General features: G+C 43.8%; 2 long non-coding RNA genes across 2 annotated transcripts; one reads left to right on the top strand and one right to left on the bottom strand.

Moving 5' to 3' along the window:
- Window positions 1-2,071: 2,071 nt before the first annotated feature.
- On the bottom strand, window positions 2,072-13,677 carry LOC132250252 (uncharacterized). Its single transcript, XR_009461912.1, has 3 exons — window positions 13,102-13,677; window positions 12,386-12,481; window positions 2,072-3,336 (listed from the first exon to the last, which is right to left on the bottom strand). It is a non-coding gene; the product is annotated as an uncharacterized LOC132250252 (long non-coding RNA).
- Window positions 13,678-14,096: 419 nt separating this feature from the next.
- LOC132250253 (uncharacterized) lies at window positions 14,097-15,308 on the top strand. Its single transcript, XR_009461913.1, has 2 exons — window positions 14,097-14,185; window positions 15,123-15,308. It is a non-coding gene; the product is annotated as an uncharacterized LOC132250253 (long non-coding RNA).
- Window positions 15,309-20,366: the final 5,058 nt, after the last annotated feature.

Below are 20,366 nucleotides of genomic sequence, written 5' to 3'. Positions count from 1 at the left end.
GCTCTGCACTGTATTTTTTTAATATACTTTAATTCACTTGCCATGCCACCAATGGCACCTTTTGCCCTAGTCTTCCCTACATTGAATATGAATGCAATAATGCTAGAGGTCAGCCTGACTTTTTAAACCTCTGATGTTTTGAATGCTGTTTCTAAATAAGTGATACTACCCAGTATCTGTAAAGCTTTAATAGGCTAGTCAGTGTCTGAGTTCCTACCAGGTCTCTCTCCAGTACCCTCATGCTCTTCTGTGCATCTCTAAATTGGAATGATAAAGTCAGATCATCAGCTAATAGAAACAGGCCAAGCTCCATTTAGGCCCATGAACAGTGCCTATTCACACTTCAGTACTTTCCTTCATGTCTTGTAGCATATTCATGGCTACTACTGAAATCACAGATTACAAATAATTCTATATAATATACACTTGACCAATGTATGTTGCAGTATCTCGCCCACTAGGGTTACTTTGTACCATATAAGCAGTGGTGATGCATAGGGGGTGCACAGGGGTGCACGTACACCCCCTGAGAACACTGGTGCACCCCTTTACAGGCCTTGCTCTCCGCTTAGGCAACAAGCAGAGGGGCAGGTGGGAGCGCCGGTGCCTCCCCATGAGAACTGGCCAGGGAACAGGAGCGCCGAATGAAGCACAATGGTCACTTCCAGGAGTGCCACAGCCACTTCCACGAGCACCATGGTTGCTTCCTGGTCAGCACAATTGACCGCGGGGGGACCCTCCCTCACAGTTGGCGAGATTGGCCATGGGCCTCCCCCCAGTCACCGACTGCTCATGGAGGGGCACGTACCCCCCCGACTAAGGTGGAACCAGTTGCCCATGTGTATAAGTACACAGTCAAAAAGCCTGAGGCTGAGTTGATACAATCTTCGCAGGTTAGTTTAAGTTGTATAGATTGAACCAATAAGCAAATGAACAGACACTCACTTTTGATTCCAGAAATGCAGCCACATGCCTGCAGTGGCTCAGGCCGGAAGTCAGGGGCATTAAAGCAAGCCTCTCTGCTTGGCCGAAGCAGACAGCTTGGACCAAGGCTAACTCACCCATCTTGCGGGGGGGGGTGAAGGGAGGCGGGGGGCGGGTATGTGGGGAAGGTGCAAAGCATCCTGGGGGACTGTGACTTAACTTGAATGTGGAAGGGATCTGGAATAGCACTTCAAGAAACTTATTTAACCTAAATCAGTCAAGTCTGATACTACATCCATCCAGATTTGTCTTAAATATTTTTTGGCCATTTTGAAATTGGTTTTTGTGCATTGAACTTCTGTTGTGCTACAGATTTGAACTGGTTTCTGATCACTTGTACTGGTCTATGTGTAATTTCTGTCCCTAGCCCCAGAGATAACCAAAAGTATGTTTCTCTTTCATAGGTGAGCTCTGCAGGCACAAATATGGCATGTCCCATGCCAGCTGTCATTTCATCACTAATATGAGGCAAAAAAGGGTGTGTGTTAAGGGTATACCAATGGGCAAGATATATGAGGGGGGAAAACATGTGGTGAAGTAAAGATCTGCTATGCCTGAGCCTCCGCTCCTGGAAGGTCCCTGAGGAACTTTAGACCAGCAGTGTATATTAGGATTGTTCTTTTATGCACATCTAAATTGCATTGAAGTTGGACAGCCATCAGTCACCTGCAGTTATCTTCAGGCAAGCCTTCTTTCCCTCTACCAAGCAGAGTATGGGAAGATTGGAACTGAGGTGTAGCAGGGCAGCTCCATACCCAGGGTAGTTGTGATGCACAGGGCAGGCCTGCTACCATCATGCTGATCATAGTCGGGGCAAAAGTGGCTATTTTTGTGCCCCTTCACAAAGATGGCACCTGGGGCTGCTACCTTGGGTATGTCTCTAAGTTACCCTACTAGACTGGAGTATCAGTCTCACAGGGTTGTGACATGTTAAAGAAATTGCTGGTACTGAGATTAAGAATAAATATGTTCTTTACCTGTTTGCTTATCTGCAATGGACAGCTTCCTAATATTTTCTTTTCATTAAATGTTGGAAGAGTCATTCCCTAAAGTAAGTAGATTAAGAAGATCATCCACATGAAAAATATTTGGAGAGAAATGTGAAAAAAATATTTATTCCGGAAGTTAATTCTGAAATGGAGTTGGGGAGAACGTGGGAAAGGAATGAGAACAAGTCATCAGTGTGGACAATATTATTGGGACATCACTCCATTAATCAACTCAATCATCTTCCAGTAATTTCAGTAAAACCCAGGAATAAAAAGTGATATTACCTCGACGTAAATATCTCACAAAACTGAGTCATAGCCTGGAATGATTATCCCTTCTCTCAAATACCCATCTATCCCACTAAAACATTTTCTCTTGTCTTCCCATCTGAATAGCAAATCTGCTGCTCCCCTCCCCCCAGCCTTTTGTCATAAATATTTTCTTCCTAGTTTTAGTCTCTCTTTAAATCAAGATATCCAATTTGTGTCCTTCAAATTCCCCAGTCTCTTTGTTCTTTGCCTGGCATGAATAAGGCAAACTCTCTGAGCTTTTCTTTTACAGTTAACTAAAATGATACCTGGACATTATGTATTGTGATAATGGGAGCCAAAAAGCCCCTTAGATGGAGAAGCAGGCACTGCGTGGGTTCCATGGTCCTGAGGATCTTAATGGTCCTAAAGGCAGTGAACTGAAAATGGAAAATGAATGTAGGTAAGAGGAAAAAAGATTTACTTGGGTTCTGATACACTTTGTGCTGGCCTCCCTAACTCCATGTCCTTTAAAGAAGAGAAAGGTATATCACAAGCTAGCTTTTGGCTCTGATGGGTCGATAGACTGTAGAACAGGGCTTGAGTCAAGTCTCCCACAGCATTTACACTGGCCACACTGCACCAACTTAGATGGAATTGGTCCTGTTTTGCATCACTGTAATAAGAATTTCTCTAATTTATAGTATGACTCAGTCTCCCTGCCAACCTGTTTCTCTCTTCCATGTCATCCCTCTGCTTAGATCAGCTGCCCTGCTTTGTGCTAGAGTACACCTGCTCTCTTTCATATGCTATCTTAATATCCATGTTTTTAAAGAAGGCTTCAGGCTGAGGACAAAACCTCTTCTTTTTCCCTTTGAACTATTTGTCTCAGGTTGTAGGGCATGAATACTCTTCTGTACATGTTTATAAGTGTGATACACACCTACGGTGCTCTCTAAATAGCATAGACCAGTTCACGTCATTCAAAATACCAGTGTGTTGCATGCCTTTCCTTTCTTCACTGAGAGACATGCCACATGTCACATAGCGCTCTTGGTGGTCCCCTCTTAGTTTGTCTGAGCCATTTCCCATCTGTGCCTCCACACAGGCTGTCCTGAAATATGATGCAGAAAATTTTAGTCTTCTATTTAGTGATAAAACGTATGGGGTTATGTTTAAATGAATTAAATGAAGGCTGTTGCCCAGAAACCACTCTGTATGCTGGGTAAAATAATACACAGAATGAATATAATATTCATTCTTTGATTAGCGGTAGTAATAGCTCCAACTATGTTATAAATATATATATATTTCTGAGTGCTGGATCTCTGAATGAACTGCAAGGTCTGTAAAACAGTAGGTCATTCAGATGCACATTTTTTTTATGTATTCTTCCCCCATCAAGCACATATGTACACTCAAGGAACATGCATTGGTGTTACTTTTGAGCAGAACCATGTGAACATCAGGTATATAGGATACGGACTGTTCAGTGTTGTTCAGGTTGAAATGGGGAAAAACCCCATCAAGTCTGGTGCTTCACTCAGGATTCTTCTTCAAATGTCTGGTAGTGTGATAGCCACCAATGGGTCCTTTAACCTCTCTTCTCCAGGCAGCCTGTACCTCCTGAATAGGCCTTATAGCTTTACAGGGTACTAAACACTTCCCTCCAGGGCTTTGTTTCCCCACCCTGCTGTACTTATCTATGCAAGGGGAGGTCCAGGGGACCATTAAGTCCTTTTGCAGTTTTCCTTCCTCTTCAAGAGCAGCACTGGATCCTGCTACCCCTGTGTTGTGGCTTTCTAATTAGAGTATGACCCAAGCCTTTTTCCCCGATTATTTGGTGGTTTCAAATTTACGTTCTGTCCACCACAAATTGGCGCCCTTTCTCATTGGGTCTATTAGTTTTTCAACAACTTATCACAGGTATTGTGAAATCCTGGAGCTTGGTGAGAAACCTACTTCCATTTCCACACGAGCTGCTAGCTGCCAACCATACTTTCTGGAACACATGTCAACAGATGATCTAATAGTTCTCTCCAATTCTTGTTTCCAGGGTCCATCCTAATGTAGCATCCTGGAGCAGCTAACCTTGAATTAAAACATTTACTAACCTCTCTACAATGTACACAGTGGCCATGTCCACATGAGGGAAAAAGAGAAATTGCAAGCAGGCTGCAGCAGAGCTATACTGGGGATGGGACAAGAGCTGCAGCCGCAAAGAGGGCAAAGCTACCAGGGGCAGTGCAGTCACACAATCACACCCCATTTCAACAGTGTGGCTCACCTACTGGTGGCTCCAGTACCCCATGGCCTCAGATGGCTGGGTCCCCTATAGAGCCTGAGCTGTATGGGGTGCCAAGAAAGGGGTCCCTGCTCCCTTTCCTTTCCCTTGGGTTTTCCCCATAGATCAGGGAAGCTCCATTTGCTGGGAGTGGCTATGGGCAGGGGGAGGGGGTGAGGGAAGGCTGTGCTGGGATGGGCCAGGGATAGCAGCAACTGTGGGCAGTCCCTGCTTCCAGTGCCTGCTCTCAGGCAGCAGGACAGGAGTGGCCTGGAGCACTCTCCCGCCCCAGGTCCTATGGGGAAAGTGGCAGTGGTGGATGGGTCCCCACTTCATGTGGCCAGAGGCAAAACCTGTTAGAGAGGGGGAGGTAGAATAGGAGGGGAAGGGACGAGCCACTGGGCACTGGAGGGGAGAGGGTACCCAGAGTGCAGTGGTGGGGGAGTCAGACCTGCTTTAGGGACTCAAAAAAATCCCTGGTAGTTACTGTTGTGGTCAGGCATGCTCCAATCACCCCTGCAGCCCCAGTCACATCTTCTACCCCCACTTTTTTTAAATCCTAGATATGCTCATCAAGGCTACTATGTGTGCAGTTGCAGTGGCTCCCAAGTGACAAGCAGAGTATCCATATGTGTGTGGCACTGTGCATAGGCCAGTCTACCCTGCATTTCAGCTCAGCTAACTAGCCTGCCTGTGATGCCACATTTACATGGCTACACTGGTTCTGCTTCAGGAGCAATTATGCCTGGCTTGTTGAAGCATGGCACCATCTTATGACTTCCAGAAACGCTCTTACAGGGCAGGCTCCATCAAGAGGAGTGTGCTTTGTGGGAGGCATTTGGTGGTGGGGGGAGTTGTCTGAACAGGACACAAAAACTTCTCAGTACAGTTTGGGGCACCAGGAGGGTGGCGGGCACCTGCAGTAGAGCCTGAAGCATTGGATGAGGTGGAACAGGAGGAAAGCGGTGGAGTGCATTGCCTAGAGTCTGCAGGAGAGTGGTTTTGTTTCATCTTTTGCCCAAGTCTTATATTACAGAATAAAATTGTGCTAAAAAAGGAGCATTAGCATAGCAGTGAGTCCTTCTACGACTGAGGAAATGTGTCAGCTACCTTACAGGCAGGCAGACAGTCTTTATGCCAATATAAGAACAGTAATAATTAGAGAAGGACTTGATAAATTTATGCCATTAACTGCCATTACATTCTAAAAGCAATTAATCAAACCAGTGTGGAGAAAAGTTTTCTGGTAGTTAAGAGCTCTTTAATCCAATGGCATAAGATCTAATGCCTGGAAGCTGAAACTAGACAGATTCTGATTGGAAGTAAGGTGTAAATTTTAAAAATGAGGGTAATTTAATCTTTGGAACAACTTACTTGAGGGTATCATGAATTCTGTTTTACTTAAGGACTTAAAATCAGCTTGAAGGTCTTTCTGAATCATATATTCTAGCTCAATCAGTACATATTTTTTAGATAAATTCTATTTCTGTATCTTGTATACAGGCTAGAAAGATGATTGTAGTAATTTCTTGTGTCCTTAAAGTTGGTAACTTTTTAGGACAGAGAATATCTTTTATTTTATATTTGCTCATCACCCAGTACTGTATAGTCTCCTTAAAAATCTAGATTAAAACTAATAGTAAAACCAACCAACCTGTAATATGCATGTGTGAGGTGTACACACACATACACAGCATTATGATAAATATATGTATAAGGGCCTTGATTGTCCTGCAGAGATAAGGGCCAAAACCACTGGTGTTCAGCAATAAGAAGTTGATTGTATTCTGACTGTGTGAACATATTTAACATATATGAGCATTTTTTGTACTTTATATAAATAACTGTATTTGTGCTATTATTAAACTTAAAACTGCATAGCAAGATCTTCAAAATGTATCCTTTAATATTCCCTTACTATCCTTGGTTTCTTCTGGATCAATTGCAAAAAAAACAGCAGAGATACAGTTCTAGTAGCTCAGCTGGAAATAAAGCAGCTGGTATAGCATGCTTTAAAATCCCGAGGCTCCTGTTTTACTTATATATGAAAGAGGAAGGGGAAAAAGCAGAGAAAAATAAAACTTGCAGATCACTTTAATCAACATCAAGATGATTATTTATGGAGTGTAAGGTATTTATATCCCTGTTTATCCAACACTTCAGTAATGGCTATTGATCTCCAGAAACAGAATAGTCAGAGCTTTAGTACAATACATTGGTCTCAGCGGTTCTGGGAACCACCTCTTTTCTGTTGACCCATTCAGAGTCTGCCAGCACATCCCCAGCTGCCTCTCCATCTTGCTCTCTGCAGGCTTTTCCTCACTGGCTGTTTCAATCCAAATTCCCCTTGACCTTGTTCTCTCTCTGTAGTTGTTTTTTTTCCCCCAGCCTCCCTCCACTCCTCTCCCATATTTTTCTCCCTTGCCCTTCAATGTACATGATTACATTTTCATGTACTTTTTCTCTCATCATATGCAAGGACTGCAATATACAAAACAATTTATTCTGTCTACTGTGAGGAGAGACCCTCACAGTAGCTTTGCAGCCTGTCTGGCCGAGCACTTCCATTTGCAGTGTAATAAAAGCCTAAGTGACCTGTCTACGGATGAAATAGATTAGCCTACAGATCATTCAGAAACCTAACTGGACAGGCTCGAAAGGTACAAAGTCATCCTTTGGCTGCTAGAGCAGGAACTTGAAAGAAATCCGACCAAGGAAGGTATACTTTCCTCTTTTAATACTTTCACATCATTAACACAAGTGTTTAAATATGTGGGCTGTTCAGTGGAGTACCAGGTCAGAATGGGAACATTTGGGTCTACAACAATGACACTTTACAGGCACAGACACACAAAACCAGAACTGCCTGTAACACCTGCTAACCTACTTCATCCTGTTTTGATGAATGAAGTGTTCCCAGGGTACTGGCCTGCAGGGTGCAACACACACAAGAAAAAGAAATGACATGTGTCCTTACATGTCCTCCAGGCAGATAAGTTATCACCAAGGCTTTATACTATGTTGACTTCCTAGTACCATCTCCCCAGGGATCAGGGGCAACAGCTGAACGAGTGGAATACCCTCTACTATTATACCATGTGCACACACATGTATGTCACCTTAATGATAAGTTTATGTAGTTTATAGGGTATGTAGTAAATGCCCATTAGTCAGTTTAGGCCAGAATTAACAATTGACTAGAATTCCGAGCAATTGAAACCTAAAAGATTTTAGACAACTAATCAGAAATTGAGGGCACTAAAGGTTCACCAGTGGTATGGAAAGTCCTAGAAACTGAGGGCACTAGGACTTCACTGCAGAGGAAAATTCCGCTTGGTGGCTAAAATCTTCTCACCAAGAAATTTTCCATGACATAATATCCGAGCCCAAACATGGGAGTAGTGACAAGTTTGGGAAGGAGGGACCCATGATGGCAACTCACCCGCTATATAAACCGTAACCTACTGTTCCAATTTGGAGGTAACCTCACTTGCAGAACACCAAAGGAAGAATTGCAAGTGTAGGCCGGATCAGACTGATCACCTGAACCACCCTCTCCGTGAACACGAATCTCTCAGTTCACGCTGAAGCCGCGGAGCGCCCGAGTGGGACTGAAGGAAGGGGACTTAGTCCTATCAGTATTGAGGCCAGCCCATTGAGCCATACTACTGAGGCCAGCCCACTGAACCGTACTACTGAGGCCAGCCCATTGAACTGTACTAGTGAGGCCAGCCCACTGAACCGTACTACTGAGGATGAAACCATATCTAGGTGTTTGGCTTCTCAGAATCCTAGGATTGTAAGTATAATATAGTAATAACTTTTCTGGTTCAAATTATATAATTATTTGTAATTGTAATTGTTTAAGGAAGTGCACTTAGAGTATTGTTCTTTATATATATATATATATATAGTTATCATGTTTTTGATGTTTATGGTATTTCTTGAAGTAAGCAATGTTATATGTTTAGTAAGGAATTTTAAAATAAATTGTGTCGTATAAAATAAGTTTGTAATCATTGTGAAATCGTGCAATTAGCTGAAAATTCCCCAGCCAGTGCATCAAAGGAATCAGTAAGTTGTGTGGGATCTTCTCTATTCCATAACCCACTAGAGAACATGGCATCACAAACAGGATGTGCTGGTTGTCCACTTAAAAATGGGGTGAACGTGTTGCAGCATTGCACGTTCCACAGTGATAATGAGGGTACTTGGAAAGTAACCATAAAAGATTTTAAGAGTGAGGATGAAAGAATCACGTATAATTTTGTATTTACACAAGATGGTTTGAAGTGTTGTTTAGGAGGCATTCAGAAAGTATACAGTCTAAGAGATTGGACCCTAGAAAATAAGGAAGTAAAACCAGAAATAAAGGTGTGTAGGAAGAAGGAAAGCAAAAAAAGATGAAGGAGGGCTCCAAGAAACAATGCGGAGAGTGTTAGGAAAGGGAGTATATAATCGGTTGGAGCTGCCGTTAGCGAGGGAAATAACACACTCAGTGGCCAGGGAAGTAGTAAGAGAGTTAGAAGTAAGTTGGAAGCAAGCATGAGGAGGTCCTTTGAAGAAACCTAATTATCTGTCCCTCTTAGGAGAGGCGACTTGGGGGATTATTCAGTTACTGCATGAGGTAGAAACTTTAGTGGCTGAAAATAATGCCCTAAAAATGGCCACGAATCTAATTGAAGTAAATAAAAAAGGAGAACAGGAGGAGAAGCCAAGTAAAATATCTGTGCAATCTACTGCACCTCCTCCGATTACTCCACCCCCGTATGGTGAAGTTACAGCAGAATTAAAAGAATTGCAAGAAAGCTATGAGGTAGGAGAGGTAGCTGGAGATAAAGAAAACCCCATACCGGAGGCCTGTCCTATAGTAACTACCACTTGGAAGCAACAAGGGATGAATCCTGCAGTTAGGCAGAATACCTGTTGAGAAAGGAGCAGAGAAGAGAGAGAGGAGATAGCAAGGAGAACGGCACGACGTACCAATGAAAATTGTTACGTTTGGCTGGGAAGGGTAATAGAGGAGGAACATGAAATAGGAGTGCTGTTGAGCCAGGAAGAGACCATTCCATTGCTGAGACATTCGGGATGGGGTAAGGTGGCAATCCTCATAAACACCATGAATACAATCCCGGGATGGACATATCCCATATCTTTAGCTGGATCAATTGCCACTGGAGTTAAAAACCACCTGGGAGCTCTAACTTTCCCCAGAATCTAGAGGGAGGCATAAATAACGTCAGGTACATAATATGGGGAATTAGCTTTGCCCATTGGATAGCTCCCCCAAACACCCTGATGACAGCACAACAAAGTATAAGAAATTATTGTTTGTTTGTTACCACTCCCAAACAAGTGGCATGTCATAGGATGGCATTAGAGGTAGCAGCAAACATAATAAAACCACCAGGGAATTAAAGCATGGTTACTGCTACCGGTGGGGCAGACACCCTGGGAGGTAACTGACCAAATAGGAACCATAGTGCAGGAGGAAGAAACCAAGAAAAAGCCCAAAGTATATGTAACCGAAAAGGGTACAAGTAAATCTAGCCCAACTAGAGAGGATAAGGCAGTGTTTGGATACCTGTTAAGTAAAGGGTTTGAAAGGGAGAAATGAAGGAAAAATACGCTGAAGGAAAATAAGCAATTGGCCATAAACCATGGGTGGAAACCTTGGAAAGAATGGGCCACTGAAAAACAAAATCATCCAAAAAACGAGCTACAGGGGGAGAACCAATAAAACGTGGTCCCTCCCCCGAGACAGCTGAAATTATGCCAGAACAACAAGATTCCTGTCCTTATGTGACCCTAGAATGTGTGAATCCCGAAGATTTAAAATTAGAAGAAGTAACCTTCCTAATCGATACAGGGGCACAAGTTAATGTGATAAGAAAGACAAACTCAAATCTGGTCATACTAAAAAGTGAAGAAATTATGATTACAGGAGTGAATGGGAAACACACTAAACATCAGGTTGGAACTATAATAATAACAGGAAGAAAAGAAATAGAAGTATTAATTGGCTCCAAGAATATATTAGGAATAAGCTGCATAAGGCATGATTCTCACATAAAAGAAATGTTAAAGGAAATGTTACCAATTGAAGTTTCAAAGGAGGAACTCCACAAACTTAAACTAAAAAGCAACGTTCCCCCATGACAAAAAAGGTGCGCACCTACCAAATTAAGGACTCGTTATTAATGCCAACCCAAGTATTAATAAAGGAGTTAATCGATGAGGGAGCTACTGAATTAACTACTCCAGGCAAGTATGTCAGTCCTGCCTGGACCATAGAAAAAGGCAACAGGAAGGTCAGATTAGTAGTAGATTATCGAGAAGTAAACTCAAAGATAGAAGATGTGAGTATCATGCAAAATCATACAGCCCAAGAAATATTGTATTCCATTAGAAGCTTAGAAGATCACCCATGGGGAGCAAGTATTGATCTGAAAAACATGTTCTTCTCAATTCCTACGCGTGATGAAGAAGGTTTATTAAATATGAACCTTGATGGGAACACATACCGGTGGAAAGTATTTCCACAGGGTTATAAAAATTCACCAGCCATAGCGAATAGTTGCATAAACAAAACTCTTATTAATTTTCAGGCCGACACAAGTTACATAGCCAAGGGAATAAGAATCTGGCAATATGTAGATGACATTAATAACCTGCCCCATTGAGAAACAGGTCAATGAAACTCTAAAGCTGTTAATTAAGCATTTAACTCAGGAAGGCTGGGAGGTAAATCCAGACAAAACCAAACTAGCAGCTGCAACTTTTACCTTCTTGGGGAGAACAATAAATGAAAAGGAAATAACCCCAGAAGATACATGGGTGACGGCTTTAAAGAAAGCAACTGAAACTACCCCAAAGACTATAACTGAAATGCAGGCAATATTAGGGATTATCAATTGGTTAAGAGATTGGATTGAAAATGCGCCGGTGCAAACCAAGGCTATCAGAGCAGCCATAAAAAATAAGAGCTGGTCAGCAGCAGCCCAAAGCCAAGTAGAGAGAATAGTAGCAGGTTTAAGTTCCAGGAAATTACATCAGATACATAATCAATACCGATGGAACTATACGTCAGGACAGGCATAGCTTGGGTAAGTGGAAAAGCAGTCCGAGGAAAAAATGTAATAGACTTGTGGAGTCTTATGCTTAAAGGACCTGAAACTAGGTATTGGACTTTAGGTAAAGTGTTACTTGGGTTACACTGTTGTTATAAAAGGTACACCCGAGAGTTAATGGAGAATGCAAAAGTCCATCATCCTGCAGGGGGAGAACCCGTAACCCCTAATACTCCAGCTGCAGATTTTGAAGGAAATCACAGCACTTGGGTAAAATCAGCCTCTAGCCTAATGCAAAATTGAGGGAAAAATTGGCAGGGACATAGAACCCCGAATGACAGTCAAAGAATAATGCCACAGTTTGCACATGATGGAAGCATGTTTATGGAAGGATGGGGATTTAGCGATGGGGTTCAACCAAGGATGGGCATAAATTTGGTTGGAAATGTACCAGGTGTCAGGTAACCCACCTAACCAATGAAGTCAACAAATGTAGTGCCCAGGTATTAGAATTAAGAGGAATGCAAGCATCGATACAACATTGTATGATACATCACGGTTCAGAAATCTGGGAGTTAGTAACGGATAGTACGTACATCTGGCAGGTGTTAACAAAGGGAGCCAACCCAGTAGCACACTTAGAAATTTGGGAAAGTATTTTTCAAATGTTAACTACACACAGAATCCCAACATTTGTTACCCACACCAAAAGCCATACTAAAAGTACTAACCCACACCATGCAGCTTTCGATAATGAAGTACAAAATTTTAGCCTAGAAAAGAACCAAGAAGTTGAGCTAGAACCGTACCTTACATGGCTGCATGAATACAATGGACACTGGCGTCAGGAACGGGAAAACCGAATATTAAAAACCAATAGATGGGGTCCAATGAACGGCTGGAATCTAAGGAAAAGGATTAGACAACAGTGTGAAGTATGTAATCAATTTAAAGTTTCACTCAAAAATCATTATGCATATAACTATCTTAAAAGCCAGTATTTTAATCTAGGCGAAACATGGCAAGTGGACCTTATGGGACCATTAACAGATGCAAAAAGGTTCCCAAGTGGATTAGTGGTAGTGGCCATGGGAACAAGAATGCTTAACCATGTTCTGTTGAAACATACCACAGCTAATGATGTTGTAAAAGCCTTAGAAAGGATTAGTAGTTCATGGAAAATCCCAAAGCAAATTGCTACAGATGGTGGTCCGCCATTTCAAAGTAAATAATTTACTGACTGGCGCCAAATTAATAATATAGAACACCATGTACACACTCCGTACCATCCACAATCAGTTGGGGTTGTGGAAAGACACATTGGCATTTTGAAAACACAATTAAAAACAAATTTAAAATCAACCTCTTTTAAAAACTGGGACATGGTACTGCATGTAACCGTAATCCAGTGCAATAATGATAAATGTATGTGGCTAAGTCACGAAAAGGTCCAACTTCCAGTTTGGATATATAAATATAAAAAAGGTGACAATGTACAAACACACACACACACACACACACACACATTTTTATCAGGCGAGTTGCTTTTCACTTTGCCATCTCGAGTCTCAGCAATTTCGCAGTTGGGCACCATTGCCTGTAAGAGACTCCCAGCATTCAGCTAGACAGGGACAAGATTTGGAGGAGCTTCATTCAAAGCAGCATCACGGCCACTTGCTTCTCTCCCAGTCCTGGTCCCCCCACACTGTTCCCTGCACCAGAAATGAAGGGGAAGCCCCCTGCACCTCTGGCACTGCCCAAGTGTGGCGCAGCCTGCTGCGTTTCCCAGCCCCAGGTGGCCAAGGGCTTGCACGATGCTGTACAGCTGCTAGGGGTGTGCGATGGCTCTTAGATGCACTGTGGGTGCAGGCAGCAAGGGGTGTGCATGTGTGTGTGTAACGCTGTTCGGGGTGGGTGCAGCAGGGTGTGTATTAGGGGCAGAAAATGGGGGGGTGTTTGTGAATGTGTGTGTGTGTGTTAGGGGTGGGTGCAGGCAGTGGGGGATGTGTGTGGGTGTTAGGGCTGGGTGCAGTGAGATGCGTGTGTGTTAGAGGCAGTCAGCAGTGTGTGTTTGTGATTGTGTGAGAGCTGGGTGCAGTCAGGTGCGTGTGTGCGTGTGTGTGAGCGCGCGGGCTGGCTGGCTGGAAGGCGCCGTCAGCGGGCTGTGCCGGGGCCGGGGCCGGGGCCGGGGCCGGCTTGGCCGCCCGTCTTGCCCGCCCCGCTCCCAGGAGCTGTCCATGATCTCCGCCGCCGCCGCCGCCAGCCCGGCCTGCTCCCCGCCCGCGCCCTGCCCGCGCCGAGGGCGGCGGCTGGAGCCAGGGAGGAAGCGAAGAGAGACGGCGAGGCGATGCGCGTGGGACGAGCCCGGAGCGGGGCGAGGGGCCCCGACACGGCGTGTGCGATGAGGCAGCTCCCCGGGAGGCTGCGCGTGGCCCTGCCCGCCCGCCCGGCGGCGCCATCCTCCAACCGGCGCAAAGAGAAGTGGAGGCTTGGCGCTCGGCGGCCGCCCCGCCCCGCCCCGCCCCGTCCCGTCCGGGTGCCACAGGTCCGCCATGAAGACCAGGCGGGGGCGCTCCTCCGGGGGTCCCGCAGGGGAAGCAGAGGCAGGGGTAAGGGCACCGTGCGCCCGCATCGTGCCGCAGAGAGCCACGAGGACGCTGGCAGCCGGGCAAGTGAAAGCATCTCCCAAGGGCTGGCCTGGGCACAAGGGCACCGGGGCGGCTGCTGCCGGCACCGGGAGCCTGAGCTGAGCTGAGCTGAAGTGTCTGTGCCGCCCGGGCCTTGCTGCAGCGCCGCGCTCCCAGCAACGCGGTGCTCGGGGCCGCCGGGGAGGAAAGGGCCGTGAGGCGGCGGCGCTGCATGGAGGGGCGCACGCAGCCGCCCGTGGGAGCTCTGCACAATGAAAATAGCTACCTACGTAGGCAGCAAAGCCAAGCACTCAGTTTTAAGATAGTTTTAAAATAGTTGATTTAAGATTATTCATGCAGTCTTAATTCTGCTCTCTTCTGCATTCCTCATATGTACTAAATGAAGCTGAGGTCCTATGGAAAAGTATTGGGTGATGATAGAATCAAAGACTGTATCATAATTCACTATAACACTTAGAGTTGTTATTTTGGCTTTCTGCCAGTTGTGAGGAATGCAAGCAAAAGAAAGAAAATAATGATTTTCAGAAATGTATAACTCAACCACATCTGAATAAAATTGATGAGAAAAGAAAAGGGCTATCTCTAGCTGCAGGGCTTTGTCTATTATCCCACCCATCTCATTGTGGGAGAATTTGATCACTTTGCAGGGAGAACATACATTCCTGGGAATTAAGTGTGTGTAGGGAACACCATAGGAGAGGGAAATGAGGGGTGTGTAAAGCCCATGCCTGAAAAATGCCTTCTTTCTACAGCACTACTTACAGGGAGTGCACTGCCATAGACTGGGCAGGATAGCCAAGCCAATTGCTGGTGCTACCAGTGTTTGAAGTCCAATACAGGCAGTCCTCGACTTACAACAATTTGCAATTACAATAGTTATAAACTTTCTTTCTTTAAGAAAACAGACAAAACTCCAGAAAAACCTGCAGCCAAGACTCCTGAGAAGACTCCAGCCAAGAACCCTTCAAAAAGTCCAAGCAAGAGCCTTTCAAAAAGTCCAGCAAACTCACCTCAAAGAAGTCCTTCCAAATCGATGTGATTGCTATTTACACTATAAATACATTAATGTAGCTATGACAAGGTTCCTTGGGTGAATTTGATATCTTTTATTAGACCAACCCAAATGGTTGGAGAATAGTTATTAAGCAAGCTTTCGGGTTCAAAAACCCTTCGTCAGGCTAAGGACACTGCAGCAGTTGCTGCATGCTCTTCCTGGATGGAATGAAAAGTAAAGAAGCCAGGGGCTGGGCTGGGCTGGGGAGTCAGTTGCCAGGCAGATTGTAATGTATCAAAAATCCAATGTCTATGTTTAGTCCCTGATCTCTAATATCCAGCAGGTTGATGAAATGGAGCTCATAGTCTCGTCTCTGGGAAGTGTTGTGTAAGTTTCCCTTGAGGATCAGGACTGAGAGATTGGAGAGAGAGTGGCCCTCCTGTGAGAAATGGGCCCCCACCGGTAATTGGGTGTTTCTGTCTTTGATGGATTTCCGGTGTGCGTTCATTCTGGTGCGCAGTTGTTGTCTGGTCTCTCCTACATATCTTCCATCAGGGCATTTGGTGCATTGGATGAGGTATACTACATTCCTGGAGGTGCAGCTGTAAGATCCTGGGATGCTGATGGCTCTGTTGTGGGGTGTAGTGATAGTGGAGGTGGTGGAGATGTGGGGGCAGGTTTTGCATTTCTTGTCATGGCACGGTCTGGATCCTTTTGGTGTGTTCTGGGGCTGAGGAAGTTTGCTTCTGGTGATGAGGTTGGTGAGGTTCGGTGCTTATCTGAAGACTAGGATGCGTGGCTCTGGGAAGATTTTTTTAAGAATAGGGTCTTTTTCTAATATGGGTTGCAAGTTTTTGAGGATTTTCCATACAGGTTCAAGGGATGGGTGATAGGTCATAGCCAGCGGTGTGCGATTTGTGGGTGTTTTTCTTCTGTACTGCAGCAGTTCTTCACGTGGTATCCAGGTGGCTCTTTCAAACGTGCGATCTACCTCTCTGGAGGAGTGTCCTTGCTGGGTGAAAGCCTTTTTAAGATTGGTGAGGTGGCAATCCCGGGTGTTCTCTACAGTACAGATGCGGTGGTATCTGAGGGCTTGGCTGTATATCACAGCTTTTTTGGCGTGTTTCGGGTGATTGCTGGTTCTGTGCAGATATGTGTGTTGGTCTGTGGGTTTCTTGTATACTGTGGTCTGTATTTTACCCTTCTGGATACTGATCATTGTGTCTAAAAAGGGGATGTTGGTGCTGGAGTATTCTAAAGAAAGTCGGATGGAGGGATGGTGACTGTTGAACTTCTGGTGGAACTCAATTAGAGATTCCCAGTTCTCACTCCAAATGATGAAGATGTCATCGATATATCGTAAATACAGCAAGGGTTTGATGGTGCAGTTCTTGAGGAAGTCTTCTTCCAGGTGGCTCATAAAAAGGTTGGCATACTGTGGGGCCATTTTAGTGCCCATAGCTGTTCCCATCATCTGGAAGAAGTGTTGATTATTAAAAGTGAAATTGTTGTGTGTGAGGGTGAAGTGTATAAGCTCAGTGATATCTTTGGGTCTGTATTCTGGGTTGTAATCTTGTTCCTGTAGATATGTAAGGCAGGCATGGATGCCATCCTGGTGTGGGATGTTGGTGTATAGGCTGGTAATGTCCATGGTGGCTAGGAGTGTGTTGCTGGGAAGGTGGTCTGTGTTTTTAAGTTTCCGTAGCAGGTCTGTGGTGTCTTGGACAAAACTTGCTCTGTGGGTGACAAGCGGTTTTAGGGTGGATTCAACAAAACCTGATATTTCTTCAGTTAGGGTCCCATGGTTGGATATGATAGGTCTGCCAGGGTTCCCTTGTTTGTGGATTTTAGGGAGCATGTAAAAAGTCCCCGGGTTAGGTAGTGGGGGGATCAAGGTCTGTAGTTTTTCTTGTAATCTCGGTGGAAATGATTTGATGGTATTGTTGAGTTTTTTGGTGAAAAGGGGAGTAGGATCTTCTTGTAGTTCTTTGTAGTAGGTGGTGTCAGAGAGCTGTCTGTTGGCTTCCTTTATGTAATCCTCACGGTTTAGGATGACTATGGCTCCTCCTTTATCTGCTGGTTTTATTACTATTTGGTGGTTAGATCTTAGAGATTCTATGGCCTTTTTCTCTGGTAGAGAGAGGTTGTTGTGGTGGCGTGTGTTGCTGATTAATGTAGCTATATCACTCATTTATAATTGATCGAGTATAACCATTCTGGGGTATTTTTGGTGAAAATGGGGTATCAAGCCTTGGTTCAGAAACCAATCTCCCATTTATAAAATTGTTTTTTTATGAGAAAATTGGTTCCAAGTTACAACGTTTCAACTTAAGACACGGTTTTCAGGAACCAAGTGTGTCATAAGTCTGAGGACTGCCTGTATAGATAAAAGCTAGCAAAAGAAGTAAATGAGATGGAAGACTACATGCGTGTAAGGGAATGGTTAAAGACTCCTCAGACAAAGGTCTCCTTTGGTACGCTGCTTTCTCTGCAGAGAGAGTTAAAGGGCTCTGAAGTGAATTGAGACTTAGAATTGAGGCTGGGTGAGGGTTGTCTCCACCAAATTTCTGGATATGTGGGAACCGTGGAACTCCACACTGGACCCGATTAAATGCGTAATGTCTGAGATGGGTATGGATATACCAGCCCTACTCAATGCTAAGTTGGGGTCTGACACTTAAAATCTATTCTAGTATCTGTCTTGCACCTGCATGCCTTGAGCAACCGAAAGTCCTGCAGCCAACAACAAGGGGTTAGAGACTAAATAAAAATGTTCCGAGAATGTTTTATAATGGACTTGCTTATAAAGGTAGGCAGCCTACACATATGGGATACTACCGACCCTTCCTATAATGTATGTAAAATACTGGGAATACAACTGTAATATATAGCACATGGCGTAATTGCATACATTTGCAAACTGTGTACTATTTTTCAGTTTGTTTGGCACCCAGAGGTGCCAAAGGTCACACAAAAGAATGGTATGACTATCTGAATACTGACAGGTGTTTTATATTACAAGTAAGATGAAGATACCTTCTGGAATGCAAGAACCACACTGAACTATTTTCATCTATGCAGAAAGAGTAAACAACATCTCTCACTCTGTACCTGATTGGAAAAAAGAAAAAGCTTTAATTTGAATTTGAACTTCCAGTCTGTTTTTGGTGTCCAAATTAATATTTTGAAGTCTATTTAGGTTCCAATGTAGCTGTGTTTGCTCAGTTCAGAGAAGTATATGAAATGGTTGGTACAAGAAAAATAAATCAATAAATAAAAAGGCAAGGGTTTTTTTAAATATCTGTACTTAGCCTAAAGGACCACATGATAAACCTTGTGTGTGTTACCTTTATACAGCAAAATGGATACTGCCTTGCATAAGAATAAACCATTTAAGGGGCATGATCTGTTGCGCTCAGTGGGTGCCATTATGTTTGGCACTATAGAATCCATTTCTTTATAGTAAGATTTCTTTTTTTTTAATGGATCATATTTTGCTTATGTATGTAGGTTTATAGTGCCATATAAATGAGTTATAAGTACAGGCAAAATTCAGTTGGGCAACTTTGAAAATTTCTCTCAAATGACTTAAAGAAATCAAGGGTTACACATTCCAGGAAGCGAGAGGTTTTTGGTGATATTGTTTGTTGGACTAACAGTAGAACTGGAAGAGGTATTAGATAAGCTTTTGGTCAAGTACCACCATTTCTCAGGTAACTGTCATCAGCATGTGCATGACCATAGAATCTGTCTGCATTACTCTTGTAAGCTTGGCAGCTACCCAGGAGCAGGGAGATAAATGAATTAACAAATTCTCTTCCTTGAGCTGTGATAGCACAGATATTAATGACCAAGTGGTAAACAAGTATTTAGAAGAAACTACTCTTTTGGCCCTTTTTCATTAATAAACATTTGAGGGAATGTTTTTTTGGGTTTTTTTTAGTGTCTGAGCTAACATTAGAAACATTTAAAAAATGAATAAAGTTTAAAAATAAAAATGGATAAGACAAATTAGAGTAGCCAGAGCAAGTAGAAGGAGAACAGCAAGTGTAGAAACATTCCAATCACAGGCACCTCTGCTTACTTCACTAAAGCAGTTTTGTCTGACAAGCACTGCTTTACTGACAGGTTTTCTGACTTTGGAAATTCATGCACAGGAGCCATAGAAAATCTAAAAATACTGCAAAGCTGCAAATTCATCTTTGGCCAGTAGGTGATGGCAGCTCACCAGCAAGCCTATAATGAGTTAGGGCTACAGGAAACTGGTTGAACACATGCCCTACTGTTCTCATTTGCAAAGTGCTTATTGCCAGGGGAAGGAAAAAGCTTGGGGCTTGAGGGGAGAAGGCAGAAATGGGAGAAGCCTTTGGGGTTAAATTTGGGGGACAAAGTAGCAGCAAGGACAAGGGAGTGACTGAGAATGGAAAGGTAGAAGGGGAAAATGTAGTGTTAAGATAGACTACATCAAATACAAGAACTGTACAGTGATAAAAATGATATAAAAGCATGGAAGGTAACTTAAGATTTTGTATTAGAATGAGAGTCTGAAGCTGGGTCTGTGCAGCTTTATGATATGCGATGGAAAAAGAAGTGCAGGTTTATGGAGTTGGCACAAGCATGGAAATGCATGAGCAAGTCCTTTTCCATAGCGTTTCATTCCCATTCTCAGTTTTCACTAAACACTGTTTTTTTGTTGATAATCTTTGAGTCCACTACCACTACGGGAAGCTCTCTGTAACTATCTCTTTATAAGAAGAGTGTATGCTAAGGCAGATTTTATTTTCTTGGCAGTTAATCACTCTAGGGTTACTATATTTCCAGGATCAAAACAGAGGACACCTATGGGGAGTGGGGTGGGGGGAGGGGGTAGCTGGTGGCGGGGAGAGGAGAAGAGGGGGAAGAGTATATATATATATATATATATATATATATATATATATGTATATATGGGGGGGGTCAGTGATATGCCTGTACCCAGCCTCTGCCCTTCACTCCTAAGCCCCTGCCCCCCGCCCTGCCAGTGCCTCTCACTCCTGATCCACAGCCCCCTGCTTCCCCCAGCACTGCCTTCTCTGTCTGCCCTCTTTGTTGAGTTTAACTACATGAGAATGAAGTTGCAAATAATCACAGAATACAATTATCAGACCA

Source organism: Alligator mississippiensis, chromosome 4 (assembly GCF_030867095.1).
Source record: "Alligator mississippiensis isolate rAllMis1 chromosome 4, rAllMis1, whole genome shotgun sequence".
NCBI lineage: Eukaryota > Metazoa > Chordata > Crocodylia > Alligatoridae > Alligator > Alligator mississippiensis.
This window is presented reverse-complemented; position numbering and strand designations above follow the sequence as displayed.